Here is a 14,190-nt window from a genome sequence, read left to right as displayed (position 1 = left end):
TATCAAAAGAACGTAAAAGGCACTTTTTTCGTGGACCGACCGTATAGTCAAACTTGTGCTTCCGGAGAAAATACTTTTAGTTTTGGTGCCTCATCTCAGTTGTGTGTGTCCAAGGCTGTGGTTGACTTTGGCTGTTGAAATGAACTTCACGGTTCCAGAGCGAACACAAATGACTGTGGTTTATTCAAAGTTCCACATTGAAATCCCATGCAAACCTCTGTGTTTTAAATACGTGGTGAGCGTTCATGTCATCAGGGAAATTGAATGCCCTACAAAAGAGCACTAAGCAAGAGAGATTATAGAGATCCTATAACATTTTATTTCACCAAGAAATAAATAGGTTTCAGAGAAAGGAGTTAATTTTGTGAAGTCCTCTAGGCTTCATGTATAGGAGCTGAAAATCACCATGCTAATCCTGTTATCTGGTTACAATACATAGAACATGGCTTAAAGGGATAGTTCAGCTAATTTATCATATTTCTGTCATTGTCCATATACTGCTTTTCAAAGAGAACGCGTATCTTAATATGTCAAATCACTAAACTATCACTTTAAGATTTTCATTTTTTTTAAACCTTATGCATTGTGTGACAGTAGCTACATTTTCCCCTTTACTACCAGTCATGCTAATATGGGATGATTCGTGTGTCTCTGAACTGTGATTCTGTCCATTCTGTCCTCCCCCACTGGAGCAAGCAGATGGCCCTTGGTTCTTGAGTCATCACAAACCCATTACGGGAGTGACTCGTGTTCACCGTGGCTGCCTTGATTCGTGCCCAATGGTCCTCGCTATACCTCGCCGGTGTTTGCAGAGGCTGTAAGTTCTCTTTGGGCTTCATGACACGCCGTGTTTGCTCAGGTTAAATGGCTTGTGTTGCCAGCCGAGTCGCCTGATTGGCTCTGACACTGTGGTATTTGACAAGTGAAATGACATTGGGCCACCCCCATGTAGCAAATGTGTTTGGGCTTTCGAAACAAGTGTGCTTTTAATATGGTGTGTTTACCCATGAGAAAGCCCCTAAGTGTGTTTCTATCTTTCCTGCCAGGGTGTCGTTCCTGCCAGGGTCCATCAGTGACCAGACCAGTGAGCATAAATCCTTCAGGGGTAAATCAGAGGAACAACAGTAGTTTTACAAGGAAAAGCAGGGAGATAATAAAGCCTCTGTAATAGCGGCCCATTACAGCTTTTGGTACAGTTAAAGGCACTGTCTGCTGATTCAAAAATATATATTTAATAGCGTGGGAGGGTTGAGGAGGAGGCTTGAAGTGCTTGGCATCTTGCTATGACATGCATTATATGAACTAGGTCTACAGAATTATACCTAGGAGAAGCCACTTCTATAGAGGAACTTTGAATGTCCTTTGAGTCAGCTAGCTAACAAGTTTGAGCTAGCTAGCTAGAAAGCTTGTGTGTTCAGAGCGCCACCAGAATTAAAAACACATCTTACCTTTCGTAGTTAATAAATCCAACGTTAAAAGTGATAACTTGACCTATAGTATCCTTAACTAACATTGAAAAAGTTAATCCATTCTTCTCTAGTTTATAAAAAATCTCTCTCCATAATCTCTGAATCATGCTTGCAACGTCAATAGCTACATTAGCCTATGCTTCGGAGGGGGGAGGGGCAGGTAGCCTAAACACGCACAGGCAAAGATTTTCAGCTTGCAGGCAGACACTAGAATAAGTTTCTGATTGACAGAGTGAGGGCTTTACATAGGTGCTTTGTTGTGTTTTGTTGTGGGAATATAAAAAAAATGCTTGGAACATAAAATAACATTATTATCTGATTCCTATGCTTTTAAAATAACGATTCTGTTCCGAAACAGTATGGATCACTTTCGTTCCAGGTTCCATTTCTGTTCCTTGAAAAATGTCATTCTTTGCCAGTTTTTTGTTCTGTTCCCTGAACGGGTTCCATATACAGTACCAGTCAAAAGTTTGGACACACCTACTCATTCAAGGATTTTTCTTTATTTTAACAATTTTCTACATTGTAGTGAAGACATCAAAACAATGAAATAACACATATGGAATCATGTATTAACGAAAAAAGTGCTAAACAAATCAAAATATATTTTATATTTGAGATTCTTCAAAGTAGCCACCCTTTGCCTTGATGACAGCTTTGCACACTCTTTGCATTCTCTCAACCAGCTTCATGACGTAGTCACCTGGAATGCATTTCAATTAACAGGTGTGCCTTGTTAAAAGTTAATTTGACAAATGTATTTCCTTCTTAATGCATTTGAGCCTATCAGTGTTGAGCCTATCAGTGTTGTGACAAGGTAGGGGTGGTATACAGAAGATAGCCCTATTTGGTGAAAGACCAAGTCCTTATTATGGCAAGACCAGCTTAAAAAAGAAAAGAGGAGGCCTCCCGGGTGGTGCAGTGGTCTAAGGTACTGCATCGCAGTGCTAGCTGTGCCACCAGACTCTGGGTTTGAGCCCAGGCTCTGTCGCAGCCGGCCGCGACCGGGAGGTCCATGGGGTGACGCACAATTGGCCTGGCGTCGTCCGGGTTAGGGAGGGTTTGGCCGGTAGAGATATAGGTGTATGGTGTTTCCTCTGACACATTGGTGCGGCTGGCTTCCGGGTTGGATGCGCGCTGTGTTAAGAAGCAGTGCGGCTTGGTTGGGTTGTGTTTCGGAGGACGCATGGCTCTCGACCTTCGTCTCTCCCGAGCCCGTACGGGCTTTGTAGTGACGAGACAAGACAGTAACTACTAACAATTGGATACCACGAAAATGGGGTAAAAAAAAGAAAAGAAAAAAAAGAAAAGAGAAATGACAGTCCATCATTAATCAATACAGAAAATTTCAAGAACTTTGAAAGTTTCTTCAAGTGCAGTCGCAAAAACCATCAAGCCATCAAGATGAAACTGGCTCTCACGAGGACCGCCACAGGAAATGAAGACCCAGAGTTACCTCTGCTGCAGAGGGTAAGTTCATTAGAGTTACCAGCCTTAGAAATTGCAGCCCAAATAAATGCTTCACAGAGTTCAAGTAACAGACACATCTCAACATCAACTGTTCATTGGAGACTATGTGAATCAGGCCTTCATGGCCGAATTGCTGTAAAGAAACCTCTACTGAAGGACACCAATAAGAAGAAAAGACTTGCTTGGGCCAAGAAACACGAGCAATGGACATTAGACCGGTGGAAATCTGTCCTTTGGTCTGATGAGTCCAAATTGGAGAATTTTTGTTTCCAACCACCGTGCCTTTAGGAAATGCAGAGTATGTGAACGGATGATCTTCGCATGTGTGGTTCCCACCGTGAAGCATGGATGAGGAGGTGAGATGGTGTGGGGGTGCTTTTGCTGGTGACACTGTCAGTGCCATATTTAGAATTAAAGGCACACTTAACCAGCATGGCTACCACAGCATTCTGCAGCAATACGCCATCCCATCTGGTTTGCACTTAGTGGGACTATCATTTATTTTTCAACAGGACAATGACCAAACACACATCCAAGCTGTGTAAGGCCTATTTGACCAAGAAGGAGAGTGATGAAGTCCTGCATCAAATGACTTGGCTTCCACAATCACCCGACCTCAACCCAATTGAGATGGTTTGGGATGTGTTGGACTGCAGAGTGAAGGAAAAGCAGCCAACAAGTGCTCAGCATATGTGGGAACTCATTGAAAACTGTTGGAAAAGAATTCCAGGTGAAGCTGGTTGAGAGAATGCCAAGAGTGTGCAAAGCTGTCATCAAGGCAAAGGGTGGCTACTTTGAAGAATCTCAAATCTAAAATATATTTTGATATGTTTAACAGTTTTTGGGTACTACAGGATTCCATATGTGTTATTTCATAGTTTTGATGTTTTCACTATTGTTCTAATATGTAGAAAATAGTAAAATAAATAAAAACCCTTGAATGAGTAGGTGTGTCCAAACTTTTTACTGGTACTGTATATATATATATATTTTTTTTTACACACCAATCATATTTCATCCACTGATCATGGGGAATAGAATGAAAGTAAAACATGAAAACATTCATTTTCAGAAATACACATTGGCCCTTCAATGTACAATGTAGGTGGGTCTACATCTACAACAGTTTCATCAATTGCATCGAGCCCATCCAGGTCGTGTACTGTATAGGCTGACGTAATTGTTTTCTCCAGTAGCCACTCACTCACAGCGAATGGTTCAAAGGTTTCAGAGAAGCTGCTGACTCCTGAGACGAACAGCGTCGTCTGTAATTTACGAGGAGCCCTCTCAGATCTAGGCATCGCCGGTGGTTCCATCCACACTCATTACACTGTTCCCCCTGTTGATCTGGTTGCCATCTTCCTTTTCTGGAGCAGATGAAACACAAACTAGCAGACTGACTGACAGAAACTGACACCAAAATCATGGCAGTAATAAATAGGGGTGTGATCCATGTTTAGAAAGCTGTGAAATCGGATATTGAGATGCTTTTAGGTGGGAGCGTCGGGTCGAAGTAGTTTCTGACTAGACTGTGGGCACAAGATGATCGGATCATTGGGAATGTAAGACGGGGTAATAATCGCTTGACAGTCCTATCCTTTATCCAGAGGGTGGATCTGTTGTAGAATGGATGCCCTGCTTATTTTCAATGGGGACTTCTCACAATCATCTCATTTTGTCTACTACCATTAAATGAAAACAAACGTACTTTGCCATTCAAAGTCTATTCTCAATATGTAGGCCTATCTTTATTACCGTTTACACAATATCCTTTGTCAAAATGGGTGATGTGTTTAAACAACCCCTTACTGACACTGTGTTTGTGTCTTGATGATGATCTGTGATTGTATGGCAGCATGGCATCTATTGTTCACATAGCTTTGAAGTCATGATTACTGCCTGCATCTGCAAATTGTTTTTGTGTTTAGTGATGAGGATGAGGATGATGATGATGATGATGATGGTGATCATTTGTTGTTGTACTTATTGTTAGTGTGGCTACTTTTTTTTGTCTCCTACCTGCACTACGAGTGGTGAGGGTTAACACTCTCACACGACAGCCCCAACACGCCATGTGGTGTGCCACATTCCCTGCCAGCCAACGCTCGACTCCGGAGACGTTTTGTACACACAAACGGAAGGCTGTCAAAACCAACAGTCGAGGCAGGGTTGCCACGACGGCGCCTCGTCTCGCATCTCCTTCTCCGGGTGTCACACTGTTGGCCTGGCGCTCGACCCGTCTCTTCACCTTCCACAATGTCGTTTGATCTCTGCCACGCCAACACCACAGATCAGTCTCACGACAGACCCTAGTACACAAAGCCACCCAGTGTCAGTGTGGTGGCCAACCATCTGTCGCCGGGCCCAGAGACCTTAACAGTATAGGGCCCAACCTACTCACGCACAGTTTCCCCTCCCCTGGACCATTAGCTCTGCTACATACAGCGAGTGTACCTCAGAGGGGCTCTTAATAGGCACAAAATGGAGTCCTAGCTACATAATTCCCATAAGGCTGCTTTTCAGTGTATACATACATAATTCATTTTTCAACCATTTAAATGCCTTTCCTCAGCCGTTTAACAAATATTTTCTGCCATATAGACAGTAGCGTAAATAATAATAATGACAACGCTAAGAAAAATGTATCTGGGAGAAGTAAACATTTTTTAAATAAAAATAAGTCTTAATATAAGAGTCAGGGAATCCACTAATTTAACTCCTAGAGAGAGTTTAGTCAGTGCAGAGCCTGGAAAGTACACTAATGTAGTCAGATGATGATAGATGTTGCATGGCTAAATGTAGACCACCTCACATTTATAACGACCTAATGCTCTTAAAATAGACTTAAGAGGAGAACTAGAAATAGGTTCAGAGAAAATGATCAGTTTCTTTCTCTGTGGAGTTTTTACAGACGCAGTCGCTGTGCTAATACATGGCAGCCATATCAAATCTACTAAATAATGCACCTATTAAAATACACCTTCATTTCTTTATGATGAGAATTTATGGGACATTCACCTGTGAGATTGAGTACAGGTGGTAGTATTCTAGTCATAACTCTCTTAAAGTTATCTTATTCTTTTGTAGCTCAATATTAAAGTTTCCCTAATGTTAAATAAGGTAGGCAGAGAAAAGTTTGCTTTGGATTGTTAGCTAAATCCAGGATCTTGCTAGATTCTAAAAATGTGCAGATATTTGAACCTAACAGAGTCAATAAAGTAAGCGAAAACAAAAATAGAAACACTATGATTTTAAGCTTAACAAAATGCTCCAAATAGTGTACATATGAAATGGCACAAGCAAACAATTGTCTGCGGAGGCCTACACAGACCCTGGCCAATGATATCTAAAGATGAAAAATAAACCCAAATGTGGTGCCTGTCAGATTTGGAACACCATCTCAAAATACATGTCATAAACAAGGGAGACAAATATATTTCTTAATGTGTTTCTTTCAAGGTGTAAACAGAAGACAGAAGACCAAGAACCCTCCTCTTCTCGTCAACCATATTGGGAACAACAAAGGCGTTGTGTGATATTGTAACTGGCACACCCAGGCTCCTCCACAAGCTTACATGATGTAACGTCATATATATATGACACTGTAATATATGCCTATATATGGCATATACAGTATATGATATATACACAAAACCTGAACAAAGCCTGAGAGACAGCCATGGCAGTGAGTTTGAGTTGACCATTACAAACCCACTCATGTGAGGATCAATTCTGCTGTTGACCCCCATCGTCTTGTTTTGGCAACAGAGGGCCGAGGGAATGGATGCCGAGCCAGGACAATATGTTTTTTCAAATGCCCCTCAGCCAATATTTATTTAGCTACAAGCTGGCATGTCTGAAGAGATTTACAGAGCCAAGGCTACTGTGGAACCATGGTTTAAACACAACAAGACATTAGGATCATCAGGCTTCAAAACCCTACTTGACATTGACCACAGTAATCTACTGCTCAAAGACTCTGGCAGGAGTCTGTCATTTCTGCCATAGTAAGTAACATGACAATGAGACAAGAGACAACAACACGTATTGTGTGAAGTCAACCAATGAATAATGTTGCGGACAGAAAAAGAGAATCAAAAAAAATATGGGAGGTTAAATAAAGCCTATTAAACAGCGAGGAGAGTCCTGAATCAATGCCATCTAGGTGTCGAGGAGTACTTGTTAAGTCATTCCGTTAAGATAGAGACAATAGGCACAGTAGTCACTTTTAACGCTATTTCATTGGCTATTCAGTGAAGTATGAGGAGTAGCCCTGTTGTAAAACACTGTTTACTGTAGCATGGTCATAGAAGGATGGGAGGAGGGAGGAAACGGGTGGTATAGAGAGGCTCTTTATTTATTTATTTTTTGCCTTTAAACAGATGGTTCCTTATGTGCCGAGCGGAAGTGTCTGTTAACTCAGTTGGCTCGCTATAGTGGTGGCTGCTGGCCAACGCCAACAACAGGATCGGGGAGTGCGAGCAACAGTGCAGTTTGCTATCTTCAGATGCACTGCTAACAGAAGGAAGGCAGGCTGTACATACTGTTGCACGGACATCCCATGTCTATCTGTGCCAGGGGGACTCACTGTGGGCAACGGCTCATCTTCACTCCTCCTGCAAGTCCAGGCAGGGAAAACAGTGGAAATGGGGAAAAAATTGTAAAAAGTGATGATGATCACAACACTTTGTGCAGAATGTGGGCCAAACATGTCAGCATTAAGTCTGTTGGGAGGCAAGGAGGTTGTTTGTTTTGTCTCTGGCTCTGCCCTTCAGTGTCTGTAGGCTGGAGAGGGTATGATGTGTGATTACTTTATGTGTATGTGTTTATTTTCTAGTGTAGTGAGAAGTAAGTCAAGTATTTATCTACAGATGTAGGATCTTAATTTGATTACTCTTTTGTTGCTGAGAATTTTCTTTGCAGGAAATGCAGATGAGCTTCATGATTTACATAAATTCACTGAACACTGAACACAACATGCTTATATTAACAGTATTGCACTTTTCATGTAGCCTACTTTTGGCCAGCTAATAGCCTAACGCTGATCAAGCAACATTATGGACTAAACGTTCAAATCCTGATTTTGCTGTGACAATATAGGTTAAATTAAGATCTTACATCTGTAAACGTCTTATCTTTAGATAAGATTTCATCATATAAGAAAGATATATACAGTTGAAGTCGGAAGTTTATATACACCTTAGCCAAATACATTTAAACTCAATTTTTCACAATTCCTGACATTTAAACCTAGTAAAAATTCCCTGTCTTAGGTCAGTGAGGATCACCACTTTATTTTAAGAATGCGAAATGTCAGAATAATAGTAGAGAGAATTATTTATTTCAGCTTTTATTTCTTTCATCACATTCCCAGTGGGTCAGAAGTTTACATACACTCAATTAGTATATGGTAACATTGCCTTTAAATTGTTTAACTTGGGTCAAACGTTTCGGGTAGCCTTCCACAAGCTTCCCATAATAAGTTGGGTGAATTTTGGCCCATTCTTCTTGACAGAGCTGGTGTAACTCAGTCAGGTTTGTAGGCCTCCTTGCTCACACACGCTTTTTCAGTTCTGCCCATAACTTTTCTATTGGATTGAGGTCAGGGCTTTGTGATGGCCACTCCAATACCTTGACTTTGTTGTCCTTAAGCCATTTGCCACAACTTTGGAAGTATGCTTGGGGTCATTGTCCATTTGGAAAGACCCATTTGCGACCAGCAAAGCACCCCCACAACATGATGCTGCCACCCCCGTGCTTCACGGTTGGGAGGGTGTTCTTCGGCTTGCAAGCCTCCCCCTTTTTCCTCCAAACATAATGATGGTCATTATGGCCAAACAGTTCTATTTTTGGTTCATCAGACCAAAGGACATTTCTCCAAAAAGTATGATCTTTGTCCCCATGTGCAGTTGCAAACCGTAGTCAGGCTTTTTTATGGCGGTTTTGGAGCAGTGGCTTCTTCCTTGCTGAGCGGCCTTTCAGGTTATGTCAATATAGGACTTGTTTTACTGTGGATATAGATACTTTTGTACCTGTTTCCTCCAGCATTTTCCTTTGCTGTTGTTCTGGGATTGATTTGCACTTTTCGCACCAAAGTACGTTCATCTCTAGGAGACAGAATGCGTCTCCTTCCTGAGCGGTATGATGGCTGTGTGGTCCCATGGTGTTTATACTTGCATTCTATTGTATGTACAGATGAACGTGGTACCTTCAGGCGTTTGGAAATTGCTCCCAAGGATGAACCAGACTTGTGGAGGTCTCCAATTTTTTTTCTGAGGTCTTGGCTGATTTCTTTTGATTTTCCCATGATGTCAAGCAAAGATGCACACAGGTACACCTACAATTGACTCAAATTATGTCAATTAGCCTATCAGAAGCTTCTAAAGCCATGACATAATTTTCTGGAATTTTCCAAGCTGTTTAAAGGCACAGTCAACTACTGGAATTGTGATACAGTGAACTATAAGTGAAATAATCTGTCTGTAAACAATTGTTGGAAAAATTACTTGTGTCATGCACAAAGTAGATGTCCTAACCGACTTGCCAAAACCATAGTTTGTTAACAAGAAATTTGTGGAGTGGTTGAAAAACGAGTTTTAATGACTCCAACCTAAGTGTATGTAAACTTCAGACTTCAACTCTACATGTTCAAGCCAGACGCTATGAATGAGTCATCTTCATCTTATTTGAGATTTCACTCATTAAAAACGTAATTAATCTCTATGCTAATGAATTAAATTGATACACTTGAACCTACAGTATTGGTCCAATAGCAACAAAAAAAACTGGCATCAAATGTGTGTACTGGGACAGTTGCTTCACTAAAGCTTGATTGAATCAAACATCTCCCAATATGTGTTCCCCCCACATTGAGAAAAACAGAGTCTCTCTCAATTCAATTCAATTCCATTTCAATTCAAGGGGCTTTATTGGCATGGAAAACATATGTTAACATTGCCAAAGCAAGTGAAGTAGATAATATACAAAAGTGAAATAAACAATAAAAATGAACAGTAAACATTACACTCACAGAAGTTCCAAAAGAATAAAGACAATACAAATGTCGTATTATGTATATATACAGTGTTGTAACGATGTGCAAATGGTTAAAGTACAAAAGGGAAAATAAATAAACATACATTTGGGTTGTATTTTCAATGGTGTTTGTTCTTCACCGTTTGCCCATTTCTTGTGGCAACAGGTCACAAATCTTGCTGCTGTGTTGGCACACTGTAGTATTTTACCCAGGAGATATGGGAGTTATGGGTTTGTTTTCGAATTCTTTGTGGATCTGTGTAATCTGAGGGAAATATGTGTCTCTAATATGGTCATACATTTGGCAGGAGGTTAGGAAGTGCAGCTCAGTTTCCACCTCATTTTGTTGGCAGTGTGCACATAGCCTGTCTTCTCTTGAGAGCCAGGTCTGCCTACGGTGGCCTTTCTCAAAAGCAAGGCAATGTTCACTGAGTCTGTACATAGTCAAAGCTTTCGTTAAGTTTGGGTCAGTCACAGTGGTCAGGTATTCTGCCACTGTGTACTTTCTGTTTAGGGTCAAATCGCATTCTAGTTTGCTCTGTTCTTTTGTTAATTCTTTCCAATGTGTCAGGTAATTATCTTTTTGTTTTCTCATGACTTGGTTGGGTCTAATTGTGTTGCTGTCCTGGGGCTCTGTGGGGTCTGTTTGTGTTTGTGAACAGAGCCCCAGGACCAGCTTGCTTAGGGGACTCTTCTCCAGGTTCATCTCTCTGTAGGTGATGGCTTTGTTATGGAAGGTTTGGGAATCGCTTCCTTTTAGGTGGCTGTAGAATTTAACGTCTTTTTCTGGATTTTGATCATTTGCGGGTATCGCCCTGATTCTGCTCTGCATGCATTATTTGGTGTTTTACGTTGTACACTGAGGATATTTTTGCAGAATTCTGCGTGCAGTCTCAATTTGGTCCCATTGTCCCATTTTGTGAATTCTTGGTTGGTGAGCGGACCCCAGACCTCACAACCATAAAGGGAAATGGGTTCTATAACTGTTTTAAGTATTTTTTGCCAGATCCTAATTGATATGTCAAATGTTATGTTCCTTTTGATGGCATAGAATGCCCTTCTTGCCTTGTCTCTGTCACGTCTGCCCCCGCTCTTCCCTTCCTCCGACGCTTGGGGCCGCCAGGTTGCCCTGCATCACGCACTCCTACCATCCATCACGCACTCCTACCACACCTGCCTTCCCTCGTCACGCGTATCAGCGTTATTGGACTCACCTGGACTCACTTATCACCTGTTTATTTCCTCCCCTATATTTGTCAGTTCCCCTGCTCTGTTCCCCGCTCCTGCATTGTATAGTTTTTGTCTTTAATATTAGTTTGCTTACGCTGTTCCTGTCTCGTTCAATATCTGTCTTTATTAAATGTTTTACTCCCCGTACCTGCTTCGTCTCTCCAGCGTCAACTCATGTGACAGAATGCAGCAGCCATCATACGAAGCATTGGGGAGTACTGGCATTCCGGTTGGTATGGTGACAGAGGCTCTGGGTTGCCACCGATGGAACCGGGGGTGCCTAGCCAGCTCATTGGGCTTCCATGCCCTAGCTGGCTCGAGAGGTTTCCTTGCCCCGGTTGGCTTGGATGGTGCCCATCCCACGTCGAGCCTCAGCCGGATCGTCAGTTCTTGTTCGCCCAGCCGGTCCAGGAGTTTCTTTTGTTTTTTGTTTTGTTGGTGACGTCGGGGTGGATTCCGCCGCCGATGAAACCGGGGGTGCCTAAGCCAGCCCGTCGGGCTTCCACGCCCTGGCTGGCTCGAGAGGTTTCCTTGCCTCGGTTGGCTCGGCGACTTCCCATCCTACGTCACTCTCCACCAGATCAGGCTCTCACACTCCTGCCGGTTCGTCGGGCTTCCACTCCCCAACCGGCTTTCCCAGCGCCCATGTCTCGGCCGGTTCGCCCAGGTGGGACGCCGGGTGGGACGCCGGGTGACGCCCCAAGAGGGGGAGGCACTGTCACGTCTGCTCCCGCTCTTCCCTCCCCTTCCCTGACGCTTGAGGGCGCCATGTTGCCCTCCATCACGCACTCCTGCCATCCATCATGCACACCTGCCTTCCCTCGTCACGCGCATCAGCGTTATTGGACTCACCTGGACTCACTTATCACCTGTTTATTTCCTCCCCTATATTTGTCAGTTCCCCAGCTTTGTTCGCCGCTGCTGCATTATATATTTATTGTCTTTAATATTAGTTTGCTGATGCTGTTCCTGTCTCATTCAATGTCCGTCTTTATTAAATGTTTTACTCCCCATACCTGCTTCGTCTCTCCAGCGTCAACTCATGTGACATTCTCTCAGATCATTCACAGCGTTGTGGAAGTTACCTGTGGCGCTGTTGTTTAGGCCAAGGTATGTATAGTTTTGTGTGTGCTCTAGGGCAACGGTGTCTAGATGGAATTATTATTTGTAGTCCTGGCGACTGGACCTTTTTTGAAACACCATTATTTTGATCTTACTGAGATTTACTGTTAGGGCCCAGGTCTGGCAGAATCTGTGCGGAATATCTAGGTGCTGTTGTAGGCCCTCCTTGGTTGGTGACAGAAGCCCCAGCTCATCAGCAAACAGTAGACATTTGACTTCAGATTCTAGTAGGGTGAGGCTGGGTGCCGCAGACTGTTCTAGTGCCCTCACCAATTCATTGATATATATGTTGAAGAGAGTGGGGCTTAAGCTGCATCCCTGTCTCCCTCCACGGCCCTGTGGGAAGAAATGTGTGTGTTTTTTGCCTATTTTAACCGCACACTTGTTGTTTGTGTACATGGATTATATAATGTCGTATGTTTTTCCCCCAACACCACTTTCTATCAATTTGTATAGCAGACCCTCATGCCAAATTGAGTCAAAGGCTGTTTGAAGTCAACAAACTTAGCCTTTGTCTTTGTTTCGGTTTGTTTGTCAATTAGGGTGTACAGGGTGAATACGTGGTCTGTTGTACGATAATTTGGTAAAAAGTCAATTTGACATTTGCTCAGTACATTGTTTTCACTGAGGAAATGTACGAGTCTGCTGTTAATGATAACGCAGAGGATTTTCCCAAGGTTGCTGTTGACGCATATCCCACGGTAGTTATTGGGGTCAAATTTGTCTCCACTTTTGTGTATTGCGGTGATCAGTCCTTGGTTCCAAATATTGGGGAAGATGCCAGAGCTAAGGATGATGTTAAAGAGTTTTAGTAATTGGAATTTGTTGTCTGTATATTTTATAATTTCATTGAGGATACCATCAACAACACAGGCCTTTTTGGGTTGGAGGGTTTTTATTTTATCCTGTAGTTCATTCAAGGTAATTGGAGAATTTACACCTTCACTATTACAGTGGAACCTTTTGTCCAGGAAGTTGCCTAAAAAGGATTGAATTTGTTGTTGCATAATTGTTTTTTGGTAGGTTTCCACACTAAATTCCTTCCAGCTATAGCATTTCTTAATATTACTCAGTTCCTTTGGCTTTGATGCCTCATGATTGACAATTGCTCTGTTCAAGTAGGCTGTGATTTTGCTGTGATCCGATAGGGGTGTCAGTGGGCTGACTGTGAACGCTCTGAGAGACTCTGGGTTGAGGTCAGTGATAAAGTAGTCTACAGTACTACTGCAAAGAGATGAGCTATAGGTGTACCTACCATAGGATTCCCCTCAGAGCCTACCATTGACTATGTACATACCCAGCATGCGACAGAGCTGTTTTTGTGCTGCATCTGGCCCAGTGAGCGATATACAGTTGCCAACCTATATTTCCAGTTGTATTCTCACCTCGCGATGCTGAGCGGCAAAGTGAAAATTGAAGGCAGAAGGCTCATGTGACAGGATTAATTAGACAGGGCCAAGTGAAGTCACACTCCTCATGGCAAACACACTTCAACCTTCAATTACACACAGTGCACAAAGCAATTAAAAGCTCCTTCTACCCTCCTTCCTATGGAGTTCTACCTGTGACTGGCTCTCAGGCTCCAGGTCTGTCTATAGAACCGGCCCCAGGGGCCTAAGAAGCAGCACTAGCAGCGCTAGGCTAATCCACAGGTAGGTAATTACAATTGATCAATTGGTGTTGGTGGTGTAATGGCTTATGGTTATTTTTAGCAAGCGTTCACCTCGTTTTGGGGGGATGTTGTTTAGCAGGTGAGGATCTGGTGGAGGGGGGGGGGGTGGTTCAGAGATAACTGTGTTTCTCAGTTCGTGAGACTTTGTTGCTCTAATGGGCTCTGCCTTTGAGTGTGGTAAATCTCATGTTA

This window comes from Salvelinus alpinus, chromosome 35 (genome assembly GCF_045679555.1).
Source record: "Salvelinus alpinus chromosome 35, SLU_Salpinus.1, whole genome shotgun sequence".
Taxonomy (NCBI): domain Eukaryota; kingdom Metazoa; phylum Chordata; class Actinopteri; order Salmoniformes; family Salmonidae; genus Salvelinus; species Salvelinus alpinus.
The sequence above is the reverse complement of the archived record's forward strand: the minus strand, read 5'-3'. Positions refer to the sequence as shown.